At 37.9% G+C, this 14,948-nt stretch overlaps 1 long non-coding RNA gene across 3 annotated transcripts; it reads left to right on the top strand.

Moving 5' to 3' along the window:
* The first annotated feature begins 400 nt into the window (after nt 1-400).
* Nucleotides 401-14,626, top strand: LOC133272947 (uncharacterized). Of its 3 annotated transcripts, none has more exons than XR_009744613.1 (5): nt 401-622; nt 9,360-9,467; nt 10,900-10,936; nt 11,191-11,292; nt 12,275-14,626. It is a non-coding gene; the product is annotated as an uncharacterized LOC133272947 (long non-coding RNA). The 3 variants fall into 3 exon arrangements; XR_009744615.1 differs by having other exon boundaries at nt 10,756-10,936; XR_009744614.1 differs by having other exon boundaries at nt 10,756-11,292.
* The last annotated feature ends 322 nt before the right edge of the window (nt 14,627-14,948 follow it).

Raw genomic sequence — 14,948 nt, 5'->3', positions numbered from 1 at the left:
GATGTTCTTGAGAGATTTCTGTTAGCCTGCTTTTTTTCCCCTTTTGTAAAAGGAATGGCACTGAGATGGGGGGTGTTGGGGTGGGCCTCCAACCAGCTTAGTCCAAGGAAGCTGAAAGACTGTGTTTAGGTGCCACTGTCTCAGAAAGCAACTTTTTGGTTTTTTTTTCCTGGTCTGTCTAGGTGGCTAAAATCACACAAGAAACCTGACCTACTCATAATGGGAGGGAGAGCACTCACGTGCCAATTAGCAGAAAGAGAGTGTACATTCCTGTTATCAGTCAAATAAGTTAATTGGCAAGCACTCACCTTTCATTCTAAAGCATCTGCCTATTCCTCCCATTCACGGGTTTTTCTTGTAAAGAGACAATTTGTACGGCTTTTCAAACTGATTTAAATATTTTGTTACTTAAGCTTTGCCTTTTCACTGAGTTTGAATAGGACTTCAAAACCTCGTTATTTGTTCTGAAAGGAAACCAATCTGAGGGTTTATGGATACGGGCTTGTTGCCACCTTTAATTCAGTTCCTGGTGGGATGCTCTGGGATTCTTTGTTTTCCTCATCTTTTCTCCAGACAGCTAATGTCTTAAGTTGCTGAAACCTGATTTTATGCAAACTGCTTCGTATGTGTTGTCTTAGGGCTCTGTACAAACACCTGGGGAACCCTGCCCATGTGCAGATTAATTTGAGTAGAATTGGCTATCTGCTGGTGTCAGCTACGAAAAAATGTTAGCAGCATTCTGGCCTGCTCACACAGGCTGACAGATTTCTGTTGTGTATGTAGGTAAAGCAACATATGGGGTCCTGGTGAATATACTGTTTTCTGCATAATCTTGGTGAAGCATTGCTCAGAGTTATATACATGAACACACTCTTTTTTTTCTGCTAACTTCCATCAGAGCTTGTATTTAGATAAGTAATGACAACATATGTTAGAGATTCTCATTTCTACGGATTATGAAACCCCAAAAGAAACATGGCTCCTTACATGGAGAATCTTTTTCACTCTAGCTGAAAATGGTAATTTTATCAGGGGATTCTTTTAAATAATTGGAAAAAAACCCACTTCTTTATTTCTTCAGCACACATATGTGAGTATCCTAGAAGCAGTGATAATTACCCTCACAGCTATTATTCCTTAAGTACTCAGAAACCACAGGAGTTTTAAAGAAAATAAAAAAAATCTCACAGAGCATTTTTTGTACTGAACTTTCTTTTATTTCCTCTCTCCCATTCTTAAAAACTTAACCTTCTAGTAAGCTGAAATGGCAGTACCGTTATTTTCCTTAACAGTTATGAATTGAGGGAGGAAGTAAGTAAAGGATGGAGCATAGTTTTAGTGGGAGTTTTGGAAAGTCTTTGAAGTGCCCTTTTGGATGCAGTGAACTGCATATAGAACTGGTGATAGATATTCTGATGCTCAACTAATCTATAAAAAAAGAATTGTTTGGGGTTTTTTTAGTATTACAATAGAAAATGGCTTTCTTTAAACATGAGACCTCACCTGCAGGATCTAGGTTTTAAAGTAAAGTATCAGGTATTGTGAGGCTGTTTGTGGCAAAAGATATCAGTGTTTTCGGGGACATAACTACACAGGCTAACTGTATCAATAGAAACAAAGTCTTCATTTAAAATGTTTCTTGGCTTTTACTACAGCAGAACCCACATGCAGATATGTTCTCTCCTAAAGTTAAAATACTTTTTTTTTTCTTTCCAATTTCAATCCTTGATTTGGAATAATTTCTTTAAAGGCTGGGAGGAAAAAAAATTTAAATTGTGAACTAGGTAATTCCATATACAATTTGAAATACAGCTAAAACTATGTCCATAGAAAGATTATATTTCCTTTAAAACCATGAGAATATAACTAAAGAAACCACCATGGATCTCAAATCTAGACTTACTGTGGAGTTAATTTTATTTTAAAAAGTAAATGCCTTTGATTTTAGTCTTAGTCTAAGTCTTTTAGACTTACTTGTAAGTCTAAAGAGAGACTGTGAAAAGCTGTATTTTATGCCACAGTCTCTCCCACCCGAGGAAATAACATTACATACAACTGTGATGTGTGTGGTGTGGTGTGATGTGTATGTGGCATACAGCTGGCTGGCTGGGTGAGCCTCAAGGACGCAATCTAGAATATGAAGAAGGCTCCACCTTAAATCATCTGTCTTGAGGTTTCACAACTGCCCCTTTCCTGCTAAGTGACATGCTGCAATTGTGCCTCATGTTGTTGCATGACTGCAATATGTGTTTTCTCAGAGCAAATCAGAAGAAAGCTGAATCCCGCTAAAAAGTTGTACTGTTTTAAACTCCTACTAAGGCACACAAGTTTAAGTATCTCAAGTTCACATTGTTATAGAAAATGTGACGGGTGCCTGCATTTGCAAAAAAACAAAAAAAACCAACAAAAAAAAGAAATTTTAAACATAGAACCATATAATTATAGAATGGTTTGGGTTGGAAGGGACCTTAAAGATCATTGAGTTCCAACCCCCCTGCCATGGGCAGGGACAACATAGTATTAAATGGATGAAAAGGGGTAATCTTTTTTGACACTCTTTTCCAGCGTGTAAAGAATGTCTGTGTGTGACTGCTATCAAAAGTATATACAATCATTGGTAATATCAGTAAGGCTTGTGAGCTTTCATGCCTGCTTCCTTTTTAAATGAAAACCTCTAGCAAGCGGTTGATTTACTATATAGCATCCAAGCAAGTGTGCACATGCATGGGCAGAGTCATAGACCAACTGGAAGGAAATTTGCTGATAGATTTTTACTCAGTCAATTACAGTGTGTGATGTCAGTGAAGATATCACTTTTCCTACATGTGGTACCCCTTAGTCAAGTATCTTATTGCTTTGAAAATAGGATCTTGTGATTTTATTCCACGAATGAAGAAATAATTTTGTGGTCTGAGATTGAACCAACACAGAAGTGCATTTCTTTTCCTTGAGATCCATAATTAATCTGCTACATCATATTCACCTTTTCTGTATGTGGCTTATCTTTCTTTTATGTGCCTCTCTTTCTTTGAAATAGGTTTTAAATTCCCAACCTGCTCCTCCTTTGTACACATATATAAAACAAAGGAAGAGTATCTTTTAATTCAGTTTTTTTTTTTTTGTACACATAGATCTACAATGACATTCAGCAGTCAGCAAAGGTCTCTAAATATCTCAACTCTGCAATCTTATTTTTGACAATATTTGAACAAACCCCTACCTGGGAAAAAGAGCACAGCAGAGACATTCTCTGAGAAAATTCATGTGGCCAAAAGAAAGCTCCCCTGTGAAGAAATTACATTGTAGTAGACATAGCCTAAAAAGGCAAACATATCTCTACTCAGTGCTGAAGATACTCTTTTAAAATTTTGTCCCCAAAGAAAGTGTGTTTCCAAGTAATAAGTTCCAAACTACAATTAGAAGTGTTAAGTACAATTCAGCAGGTGATTAACATTATCTACACAAGGAATCCTTCATGTATCACAGAATCACAGAACAATTGAGGTTGGAATGGATCTATGAAGGTCATCTGGTCCAACCCCTGTGCTCAAACAGGGTTCAAGACCGTGTCCAGACAACTTTTGAATATATCCAAGTATGGAGGCTCCACAGTCTCTCTGGGCAACCTGTGCCAGTGGTTGGTCACTTTCACAGTGAAAAAGTCTTTCCTGATGTTCAGACAGCACCTCCTATGTTTCAGTCTGTGCCCAGTGCCTCTGGTCCTGACACTAAAAAGAGCTTGGCTGTCTTCTTTGCACCCTCCCTTCTGGTATTTGCATACATACATTCTTTTCTCCCTGAGGCTAAACAGCCACAACTCTCTCAGCCTTTTTTCATAGAAGAGATGCTCCAGTTCTTTCATCATTGTGGCACTTTGCTGAGCTCTCTCTAAGTATGTCTCTGTCTTCCTTGCTCTGAGGAGCCCAGAGCTGAGCACAACACTTCAAAGGTGGCCTCATCAGTAATGAGCAGAGGGAAAGGATTACAGGCCTCCACCTACTCATGACGCACATCTCAGTGCAGCCCAGAATACCACTTGTGGCCTTCTTTGCCACAAGAGCACACTGCTGGCTCATGTTCAAGTTGGTGTCCACCAGGACCCCCAGGTCCTGTAGAATGCTTCGGTGTTTTGCTGGTTTTATTGTTGTTTTTTTTTTAAAGTGATAATTGGCTTTAAAAATAAAAAGTTATGACCTGAAGATGAAGAATATTTTAAATGAAAACATACAGCCATACCAGTCAGTCAGACTGGTTTAATGCATCTCCTTTTTGAAAGGACACATGTATTTCCTATGCCTCTTAGGGACGATGAAATAGCTGCAGCTGTCCAAATAGCAGTGTATGTTTTCTGTTAAATGTATTTTGGGGATTGGCTCTGAATCCTTTACCTATTAGATAGTATTATGAAGTGTAGAAAACAGAAATACTGAGGCATGAAGCCTGTCTATTATGCAACAGTGACATACTGTTTTCTAATGATACATCCGTGTAAGGTGGCCTCTCCTGCTATGTGGTTAGATCCATATTTTACAGTTTTTCAAAAATAGCAAACTTAGTTCTTATGCATGTTTTTACATAGTGATTTGCACATGGAAGCTAACAATCCACATGTCTAATTTCTAGCCATATTGATTCACAAGATATCTAACCTTGTGACAGCCTCATGTCAAAGTTTCATCAGACTGTTTCTTTGGGAGCATGCTAAATGGGGAAACTTGGCTGTGAAGGCAGAATAAAATTAATTTATGTTTTTAATAATATTATTCTTTCCACATTGATAAAATGTGAGATAATAGGATATACTGCACAGTTTTCACATCTTATCATGAAATATCATGGCATTACTAATAGCTCAGGGCTAATAACCTCCTGAGCAATGTAAATGCTGAACACCCAGCATGTTTTCTCATTCTGATGGGACTCTTTTGAGTTGGTCAGTACTATGGTATTGTTCTGCCTGTCCCCACCCTTAAAGTGTATATACGTAAAAAGCCCCTTAAAATCTACTTCTTATTGTGATTAAAAGCTATTTTTAGAACCAGGTAAGTAAGGCAGAGAAAATTGCATCAGCTGGGTGAAACAGAGCACATCACATCTTCCTCTCACCAACTGTGTCTTCACTTTCAGTCTTGGTCTTATATCAGCAACTTTCAGAGGCTCCCTGGGTTGCGGCAAATTATAGATGATCCTGTCTTATCCCTGGGAGCCATCTTTCTTTTCATCATCACTGAAGCCTGATTGCTTTTGTGCGTCTTACCCCTCCTCCCTTATTCCTCTCTATTATGGACATATTGGTCTTTGCCCCACCTACGTCAGAAGCCTATTTCTACAGAGTATTCTTAGGTTTTGTTGGGGAAGAAGGTATCCCCCATTCACTCCAGAGGGTTCCACATCCAAGGACAAAGTAAACAGCTGAATTTTTCTCAGCTGTTTCTTCGACAGGAGCACACATACTAGATTCAGGATACTGCTAGCAGCCAAATGAAAGCAAGTATCTCCTTTTACAGCCCTACTTTATGATTTCCTTTGTCTGTAGGTATGCTTAGATAAATATTATATTGCACATACTACTAGATAGCCCACATTAAAGTCCTTCCAACTTCATGTTTCAGCAACCAACTCATTAGTGACTGCAGATTTGTGTGCTAGTTACTCTGGTATTGCCCATGTAAATAAGTAAATAAAATTAAATAAATTAAAAAAATCTTGTTCACTTTATTCTCAATTTTACTTGTGAAACTAAATTGTATGTCACCTACCTAAATGATGGCAAGATGTAATGTTCACCTTACCTGCAAAAGCCAGTAACAGATATAGTGTGGAATGATGCAGGACATGGGAAGTCACCATGAGAGGGAAAGGCAGCAACAGAAACAGTAGAGTTAAAACATGAGAGACTGAGATAGGAAATGAGGAAGTACCATCAGGCCTGTGTGACAGGGGTATATTTTGGCCATTGATACTGCATGTGCTACTTACAATTCCAACCATTAAACTGCCTTCATTTGTTCATGAACCTCATTTACTCTGGTCAAGCTCTAAATTGGATTATGGTGTAATTATTTCAAAATGGGATATTTCAGATTTTTATATTTTAGTAGATGGATCTGGGAGGAGAATTATCTTCATGCTTTGTGTACTTTTCCTCAACTTTCCAAAGACAGTGCATCCTCTTCTTTATATATTGGTCTTTATTTTTTTCTTTCCTCATTCTGATTATACCCTATATTGTCTGTATTTACCCAGAATGAGATTTCCTGTCTTTAAAATAGGCTTCCCACTCATGTTTCACTTCCACTTGTATCCCCAAATAAACATTTAGTCATCTTAAAGACAGAAGAATGAAAATAACAATAAAATCATAAAATACCAGGTTGGAAGGGACCTCAAGGATCATCTGGTCCAAACTTTCCTGGCAAAAACACACTCTAGACAAGGTGGCCCAGCACCCAGTGCAGCTGAACCTTACAAATATCCAATGTTGGGGATTCAGAAGTTTTCTTTTTGACTGTACTAATAGATTTCTGGACCCTGCCTAGAAAAATGTTTGCAAAGAAGAGCAACAGCAAAAAAACCCTACAAAAAAACAAACCAACCGCAGCAGCCCTGTGGAGAAGGACTTGGGGGTTCTGGTTGATGAGAAAATGAACATGAGCCAGCAGTGTGCGCTTTCAGCCCAGAAAGCCAACCGTATCCTGGGCTGCATCAAAAGGAGTGTGACCAGCAGGTCGAAGGAGGTGATCCTGCGCCTCTACTCTGCTCTTGTGAGACCTCACTTGAAGTATTGTGTGCAGTTCTGGTGTCCTCAGGACATGGAACTGTTGGAACAAGTCCAGAGAAGGGCCATGAGGATGATCAGGGGACTGGAGCACCTCCTGTATGAAGACAGGCTAAGGAAGTTGGGGCTGTTCAGCCTAGAGAAGAGAAGGCTGCATGGAGACTTCCTAGCAGCCTTCCAGTATCTGAAGGGGGCCTATAGGGATGGGGGGTGGGACTCTTCATTAGAGACTGTAGTGACAGGACAAGGGGTAACGGGTTAAAACCTAAACAGGGGAAGTTTAGATTGGATATAAGGAGGATATGTTAGGAGGATATGTTAGGGTGGTGAGGCACTGGAATGGGTTGCCCAGGGAGGTTGTGAATGCTCCATCCCTGGCAGTGTTCAAGACTAGGCTGGATGAATCCTTGGGTGAGATGGTTTAGTATGGGGTGTCCCTGCCCATGGCAGGGGGGTTGGAACTAGATGATCTTAAGGTCCTTTCCAACCCTAACTATTCTATGAACTATTCTATTCTAAACAAAAATCCAAAACAAAACCAAAAAGCCCCACAAACCTGCAGCAAACTGCATTAAAAAAAAGGGTTTCTTGTTTCATACTGCATTTCCCACTTGCCTTGCCTTTCCTTCCCACCCCCCTTCAAAATCACCCTACTTCATTGCTGTCTTCAATATTTTAATTAAAACTATTGTCGTGGTTTAAACCCAGTCAAGTAATTCGTTTGCTCACTTCCCCCCTTTTCTTGCCCTCCCCCTGCTCTCGGAGGGACGGAGAGGAGAATCGAAAAGAATGCAACTCCCACGGGTTGAGATAAGAACAGTTTAGTAACTAAGGTATAACACAAATCACTACTGCTACCACCAGTGATAATAATGATAAAGGAAATAACAAGGGAAGAGAATACAACACCTCACCACCAGCCGACCGATAACTTGCCCCCCCTCAGCCCAACCAAACACCGACCCATACCTTCTCCAACCCTGCAGTCTCCCAGCCTTTCTGGCTAACTCCCAGTTACATCCTGGGCATGACGTGCTGTGGTATGGAATACCTCTTTGGTCAGTTTGGGTCAGGTGTCCTGTCTCTGCTTCCTCCTGCCTTCCCCTCCTCCCTGGCAGAGCATGAGGCTCACAAAGTCCTTGGCCAAACCAAAACATCGCTATCAGCTCTGTTCTCAGGCCGAAAATCAAAACACTGCACTGCACCAGCTACCAAGAAGGAGAAAAATGACTGCTACTGCTGAACCCAGGACAACTATTTAAATAAAAAACATTACAATTGTATATTTAATTTCTTTTTTTCTTAGAAAAGGTGATGTTATTTAAAAGAGGTAAAGGGACTTTGCACATGGTCAATTCATCACAGTCAGCTGATTCTTGTGAATGAATTCCATCAGGAGAGCAACAAGGTCTTTGGTAGCTGAAGGCTTTGTGTATAGTAGATCTTAGTGTACTTAAAGAAAGACCGGACATTAATAGGAAAGGTAAAACAGTAAAATGCTAGCAGCTTGAAAATGGAGGAGAAAATGAGAATAGCAGTTTCTACTGAGGAGCAAATACTGTGTACTCTAAAGCTCTGGAAGAAGGATGGAAGAGCCATCAGGATTGAAGTGTGTAAGGAGGGCAGAGGAAAAGAAGGTAAGATCAGAAATGGGTTTGGAAGAAGGAGGGAGGGAGATGGGTAGTGTTTTCTTCTGCCCTCAGTCTTGCTGTGTTTTGTGTGGTTTGATGGGGTTTTGTTTGGTTTTGTTTGTTTGTTTGTTTGTTTTCCCTAGAGGACTATCTACCAGAAATTTGCTGGTTTTCAGAACTGGCTGCGGATGAGCTATTACTTGTATAGCCAAAGAGAAGTCTGTTTATGAATAGCTGCTTAGTAGAACCTAAGAAAATTGAACATTGATCTCAGAGTAGTGTCTCTATAAGAACAATGCTAACAAGGTGCATATTTTCTGTTTGGATTCCTTATGCCTGTGTATTTTATTTTCCAGCATGCTACCTTAGCAATTAATTTGAGCACTTCGTTCTGTAATAGGTCTCTTAGGAGAGAAATAGTTGCATCTCATCCTACTTCACATGCTTCTTGTCTTCCCTGTGGCTGACTTCACTTCCAGTGATACTTTGCCTTATGTAAAAATAGAGATCATCAATAACTTTATTTTAGATTATGTGAGAGTTCAGATGCATGGAGTTACAAATCAGTTTCATGTGTCAGATATTACAATGCATACTCTAAAAACTGGTTTACATGATCATTATGTGACTGAGGGTACAGTCTTCCCAGTAGAAACTTCTCTCCTCATCTGTGTTTTGCCCATGTAGGGTTTGCCGTATAGACCATGCTTTAGAAATAGGTAGATTTCCAGACTAGTTGCTTCTATTTTCCTCATGGGTCATTTAGTATTGGATAAGTTGTATTTTGCTTGGCTCTGGGATCTTTTTATTTCCTTGAACCTAATGAATTTACTTAGTAGGGATTGTAAAAAAAAATGAAAAAAACAAACCAAACCAAAACCAATTCGTACCAATTCCCCAAATATAATAAACTTTTGTAACTTTTCCTAACAAATTTTTTTATGTACAAGGCCATTACTTGCAAATGACTTACAAACTGTAATGTAGCAATAGGATGAAGTGGAATATTTTCATATCTGGATTAACTCTGTACTAGACTATGAACTGAATCACACCTGGTCAGTAGTTCCTCATCAACTTACATGTCTTCAGTGTGCAGTGAGGTTGGCTTAGATCTTAGCCTGTTCCCACCTGCATAATCACCTAGAGACAAGACACATAAAATACCATGAAGGTAATAAAGTAATATAGGCTCTGTTTAACCCATGCAAATAAAAAATTGAAGTTCCTAGATAGAAGAGCCTTCCTGCCACCCTATCCCCAGAATCACAGCATCAACTTAATTGAAAGAGCTGTAATTTTTTTCCTATACTGTTTTGAAAGAATTGTTTGTGTAAAATAGATTTTTAAGAAACCAATAGTAATTATATATATATCTAAATCTTTTAGTTCTCCAGAATTGAGCCAACTAGCATATGTTTCCTGGAATAGCTTTTTTTTTTATCCGTCTGCCTACAGGTAGAATTCTGAAGTTTTATACCCAAACAGAAAATAGCATACAATTGATAAATATGTGAACATCTCAACTGCTTTCAACCTCCTTATGTATTTCTATAATGTTAACATTAAATTGAACTTGGAAGTAACTAAAAGAGAGAATCTGATGTCTATGCTTAATACTTTCTGTTCCAGAAATATCTTTAAAGTGCACACTGGTAGGGGTTTGCTTCAAAGTTTATTGTAGTTGCATTTTCCTAACTGTACATGGTTGATTTGAATTGTATTTGCCTTGAAACCTATATGAAATTGCCACTGAGTTGTGAAGAACTGCAGGTAGAGGATACTTCAATATGAGAATATATCAGTCTTTTATTTTCAGAATCTGTACATTTTAAAAATAGATGAAGAAGCTCAATTGACTGTAAATGCCTACAGTAGCTTTAGCAAATATTTTATTTTGTTGGGGTTTTTTATTTTCATTCATTTTATAGACTTGTGTACGATATACAGACTTTGGACATGACAGTGAAATGAAAAGTGATCAATTTCTCCATAGATTCTAATCAATTTATATGAATATGAAACACAATAGCACTTTAAGGTCAATTTTAGCTTCACATAAAACCACAGGTTTTTAGTTTTCCTTTAGAGAGGTCTAAACACTGAAAGATACACTTCTATGTACAAGAAGTCCTGCCTATGAGAAATGCATTAGAAAAGGGCAGTATATCTAGGAAACAAAAAGCAGTTGATACAATGTAGAAGTATGCTAATCTCTCCATTGCTTTTGAAAAATCATTCTACTTCTTCACAAGTGAGCTGAGAAAATGCTGAATCTTCATCCTAATTCATTGTGGGATTTCTGCTTATATGATTAATTCTAATCATTGTATAACCCTTCTTTAGAAGAGAAATAAGAGCTCCTGTGCAGATGGACTTTGCTAAAGATGAAGTGACAAGGAACATCAGAGGATTTTGGTTCTAACTTGTTAGTGCATCCATCTTCTGTTTGGGTTCCCTCTGAGTTCAGCTCTTTTATCTGTTTTTCAGTTCACACAGAAAAGAGCCCTACTTTGAAACATTCCAGGTTTGTTTAAGGAAAACAATGCCCTATGAACTATTGCAATTTTAATTCCTTTCTAAGAAAATAATCTTTCTAACATATGTGATTTGGGTAACATTAATTTTTGCTTACTCTCCCTTTTAATGCATGGAACTTTCTTTTCTATTTAGTACATGCATGCATCTGTCCCCTTTCCATGTGTTGTATGTCCTTTCATTTCATGCTTCTCTTTTGTATCAGACCAGCTTTCATCCATTTTCCTTTCTCCCTATGCTCAGCAACATATGTATGCATGCTTTTCTTTTAACCCATCTGAGAGCCACATGCTGTGCACCTGTCTCAGTCAAATATGCCTCCTGAGCCTGTGTTGCACAAGACAGGTGCGTGAACCCTAACCAGTATATTAATAAAAGGAAGAGGGTTCAACCATAAGGACATTACACAAGATATTAATGCAATAGTATGTTTGCTTGACCTTATTTCTAGTTGCACAAACCCATCCTATTTTGCTAGACTTCCACAGTAAACTCAAAATGGTATTTGAGACATTAAGCTGCTTTTGCTTGTGCTCGTCTGCATCTTCAACTTCACAGAAACTCCTGCCCTGACAGTCTAGATCTTACCAGCATCAGAGAAAACATGCCCTATATATTTTGAGTTAGCAATAACTGATTACTTTTCTCCTTAAGGATTTTTAAAAAAGTAGGGAGTTCAGAAAGCCAGTTTGGTTGTTAATTCAATTCTGTCTACTCTCAAAATTCAAAAAAGGGGTATACCATAGTTTTCCTTTTACAATGCCAGCACAGTAGTAAGTTGAAAATAGCTGTGGCAACAAAAAGAAGACATTTTTATTAGCACCTCTACTTGGTAATTAAACCATGTGAATGATACTAGTAAAGAATTTTTATATACCATTTTGCAGATAGTCAATAATAAAGCAGAATTTGGAAATGAAATAAATTCCTTATTCATAAGCATTAAGAGTTAGTTCCAAGATGGGGTTATAACCTGATCTGTTCACTTTCAATTTTTACCTGGTTCAAACCTGGACTTTAGAAAATTTTGCTTTTCTTTCATTGGAAAACTATCATAAAATTTTCTAATTTTTTTTTTCAGCTGTTTATCCAGTTACTGAAACTAAACCTCTGTGGTTTCATTACACCACCTGGAAAAACGGTGGAAACTTTTATTTATTGTTTTTAATCTTGAGTTAATTTCAGAAAATACATAAATGAAGAAATTGATGAAAATTGCAACTAGTGAAAACATTTCAGAAACGTAAGGAGAAGAAATTACAACTACTTGCTACAGATCATTTGCACAGCCTTAGGGTACAAGTTAAGTAACAAATCCTTTTTCCAGAGCTGTTGACAAAGCTAACACCACACTGACAGTCCAGGAAAGAGTAGGGCAGGACCAGCTTTTACTCCTGGGCAGAAAAGCAGATACTTTCTAGTATACAGAGAAACGAAGTTCAGCGACTGGAGGAAAGAGTACAAAGCAGAAAGTGTGGCTTCTAAGCCTCTTTGTGCCATCAAATTTTCAAAAACCCTGTAAAATAAGGCAAGATCTTCTGTTAGTGCATATTGCCATAATTGGTGTAATTTAGAATATCTCTACTATTTTCACTTAAGCTGAGGATTTAGCACATTTTGACAGTCTCAGTGACAGAATATGTTATAGATATTTGCTTGACAGAATTTATACAATTTAGAATTGGCTTGCTTGATTAATTCTTTGTGCTTGTGCCTGCCCCCTCCACCTACCATGCTGAGGGCTCTGTCATTTAGCATGACTCCATTATATTCAATTGAGCAGAGGCTGCAGGAGGCCAGACACATATGTCCCAGGACCATATAAGTGCTATTTAGCTGGATGTACTCTGCAAAGCCAGAGGCACTCAAGAATCTACAGAAACACTCACATTAGTGACATAATACTGAGCGCCTGCACCATGTTATGTAAATGTTCATTGTGATGAAGTGTATGGTGTTTGTTCTCAGCTGGTTGTACTGTTGTATGTGTAAAGTAGGTTGCTGTTGTTCGCAATAATTTACAGCTAATAGTGTTGACAGTGTTCTTGACAAAGTTTAAAACATGTTCAACTGCTGCTGTACTCTTACCACAATTTTTTACTTTATAGGACAACTTCCTTGACTTTCTGTATGCCACTAGAGAGAAGAATGGAAGGAGTTGTTTGAGGTATACAAAATTAAGGGATGGGCACACATCCAGGGAATCTCAGAGGGAAATATGGGCAGTGTGCCATGCACTGAACTTGCTACATATGCGCACATCTGATCTAGCACGCATACGCTATGCAGATGGTTAGCAATTGCACAGATCAGCTCCACAAGGCATGTCCAGATCCCACTTACCCTGGGTGTCGGGAAATCCTGGTCACATGGCCAGCCTGTGATTTCTCTCCTCTTTCTCCTTCCAGTCCTGAAATTATGTCTGAGGAGGGAGGAGAAGAAAAAGAGGACATGCTGAGGAAGAAAGACATACCAGGCTCTTGTTAACATTAAACACATTGAAAATGGCTAGGTTACCATAAACTAAGGAGCTTCAGGACCTCAGATGAGCTATAATCTACTACTGTGTGTGTATTTTTAGTTTGCTGTTGCAGTGTAAAATGTATTCACTTCACTTAAGCTATGTCATAATAACTTGCTGTGAATACTGAAATAAAATGCTAATTCGATACAGTTGGAAGAGAGCACATGGCAAATTACTGTAATACCACTGATGGCTGGTAACTCATTTGCCTATGGTAGCTTGATCAGTTCTGATCAAATGCTTTTTCTCTTAATCTACCTGCTCTTTACTAATGGGCCTTCTCTAACTAAAACCTGCACAAATTTTAAGTTCAATTAATTTAACTTTATGAGTTAGAATGTTTGTCTTAACCAAGTAAGCCATAATTAACCATAATTAGAAATACAATATTTCTTAAATCTTCTTCATTAATCAGAGAAACTTATTTTTCTTCACAAGACTAAAGTTTAGTTTTTCTAAATAAAAATATAATTCATTTTACCAAAACACTTCTGCCTAAACAATCTATTTGATACTGTTTTAAAGTATCAGTCTAATTTTAGGTGGTCTGACTATTCTCCCATTGGTAGATAGATTTTTTTTGCAAATATTTTGCATTAAAAATTGTGATAATTCAAATCAGGATCCATATTTTTCAGAAAATAAAAGGATACCATCCAAGGAACAGAAACCAGCCTGATCCTGTGCCACTGCAACTTTGCCATTTACTTTGTTGGCATCATATTGTGGTGTTTTTTTTGCAGCTGGTCTTTGAATGAATTACCTAAAGGTCACCTATAGGTGTCTTAGCAGAATTTCTTTAGTTGCTTCCTGTGACAGTTTGAAAACTAATGGTAAATTGGGTTTAGATGAGACAAGAGCAGCTATGCCTCCAGGAATAGTTCCTTTCTGTTCCTAAAGAAAAACTTTCTTTCTGTTCCTAGGAAAAATGGCATCAGATTCAGATGTCTTTCTCCCATAATATTGTATTGCCAATACAAAATATTAAATGATTTAAAAAATTAGTGTATAAATATTTAGGGAGTTGGATCTTTCCTCCATTACATTCTGCTTCTGTTTAATTCTAGGAGTACTCACAGAGCTTCTTGAGACCATCACTACTCATATTTGGGCTAAATGTTATTTGTGTGTTGTGTAGATCTGGCTTAAAAAAAAGAAAAAAAAAATCAATATTTGGAGAAAATAGATGTTTTTTCCCCTCTTTTTGTTTCTGCAAGGTAGCCAGTGAAGAATAAACAACCCTATCACAGTGAGGATGGTTTAAAAGAGGGAGTTCAATCAGTAGAATTAATAAGGCCTTATACAAATGTGATACCTGCTGTAGTTCTTCTGGTTCTCAAATGCTGCCATTTCAACCACAGAAACAGTTTGAAAATACTTCTCACTTTACTTAAAAGCTTTTATATCTGGATTGCTTGCTTGTATTGGAATCCTTATCCTCACCCCAGAGCACAGTGTTCAGAATTTCTTCAAAAAT

Source organism: Pezoporus flaviventris, unplaced genomic scaffold (genome assembly GCF_033815535.1).
Source record: "Pezoporus flaviventris isolate CSIRO_AGI_PZ_B2104156 unplaced genomic scaffold, CSIRO_AGI_Pfla_v1 ptg000031l, whole genome shotgun sequence".
NCBI classification, from domain to species: domain Eukaryota; kingdom Metazoa; phylum Chordata; class Aves; order Psittaciformes; family Psittacidae; genus Pezoporus; species Pezoporus flaviventris.
Note: the sequence above shows the minus strand (reverse complement) of the source record. Positions and strands in the feature narration are given on the sequence as shown.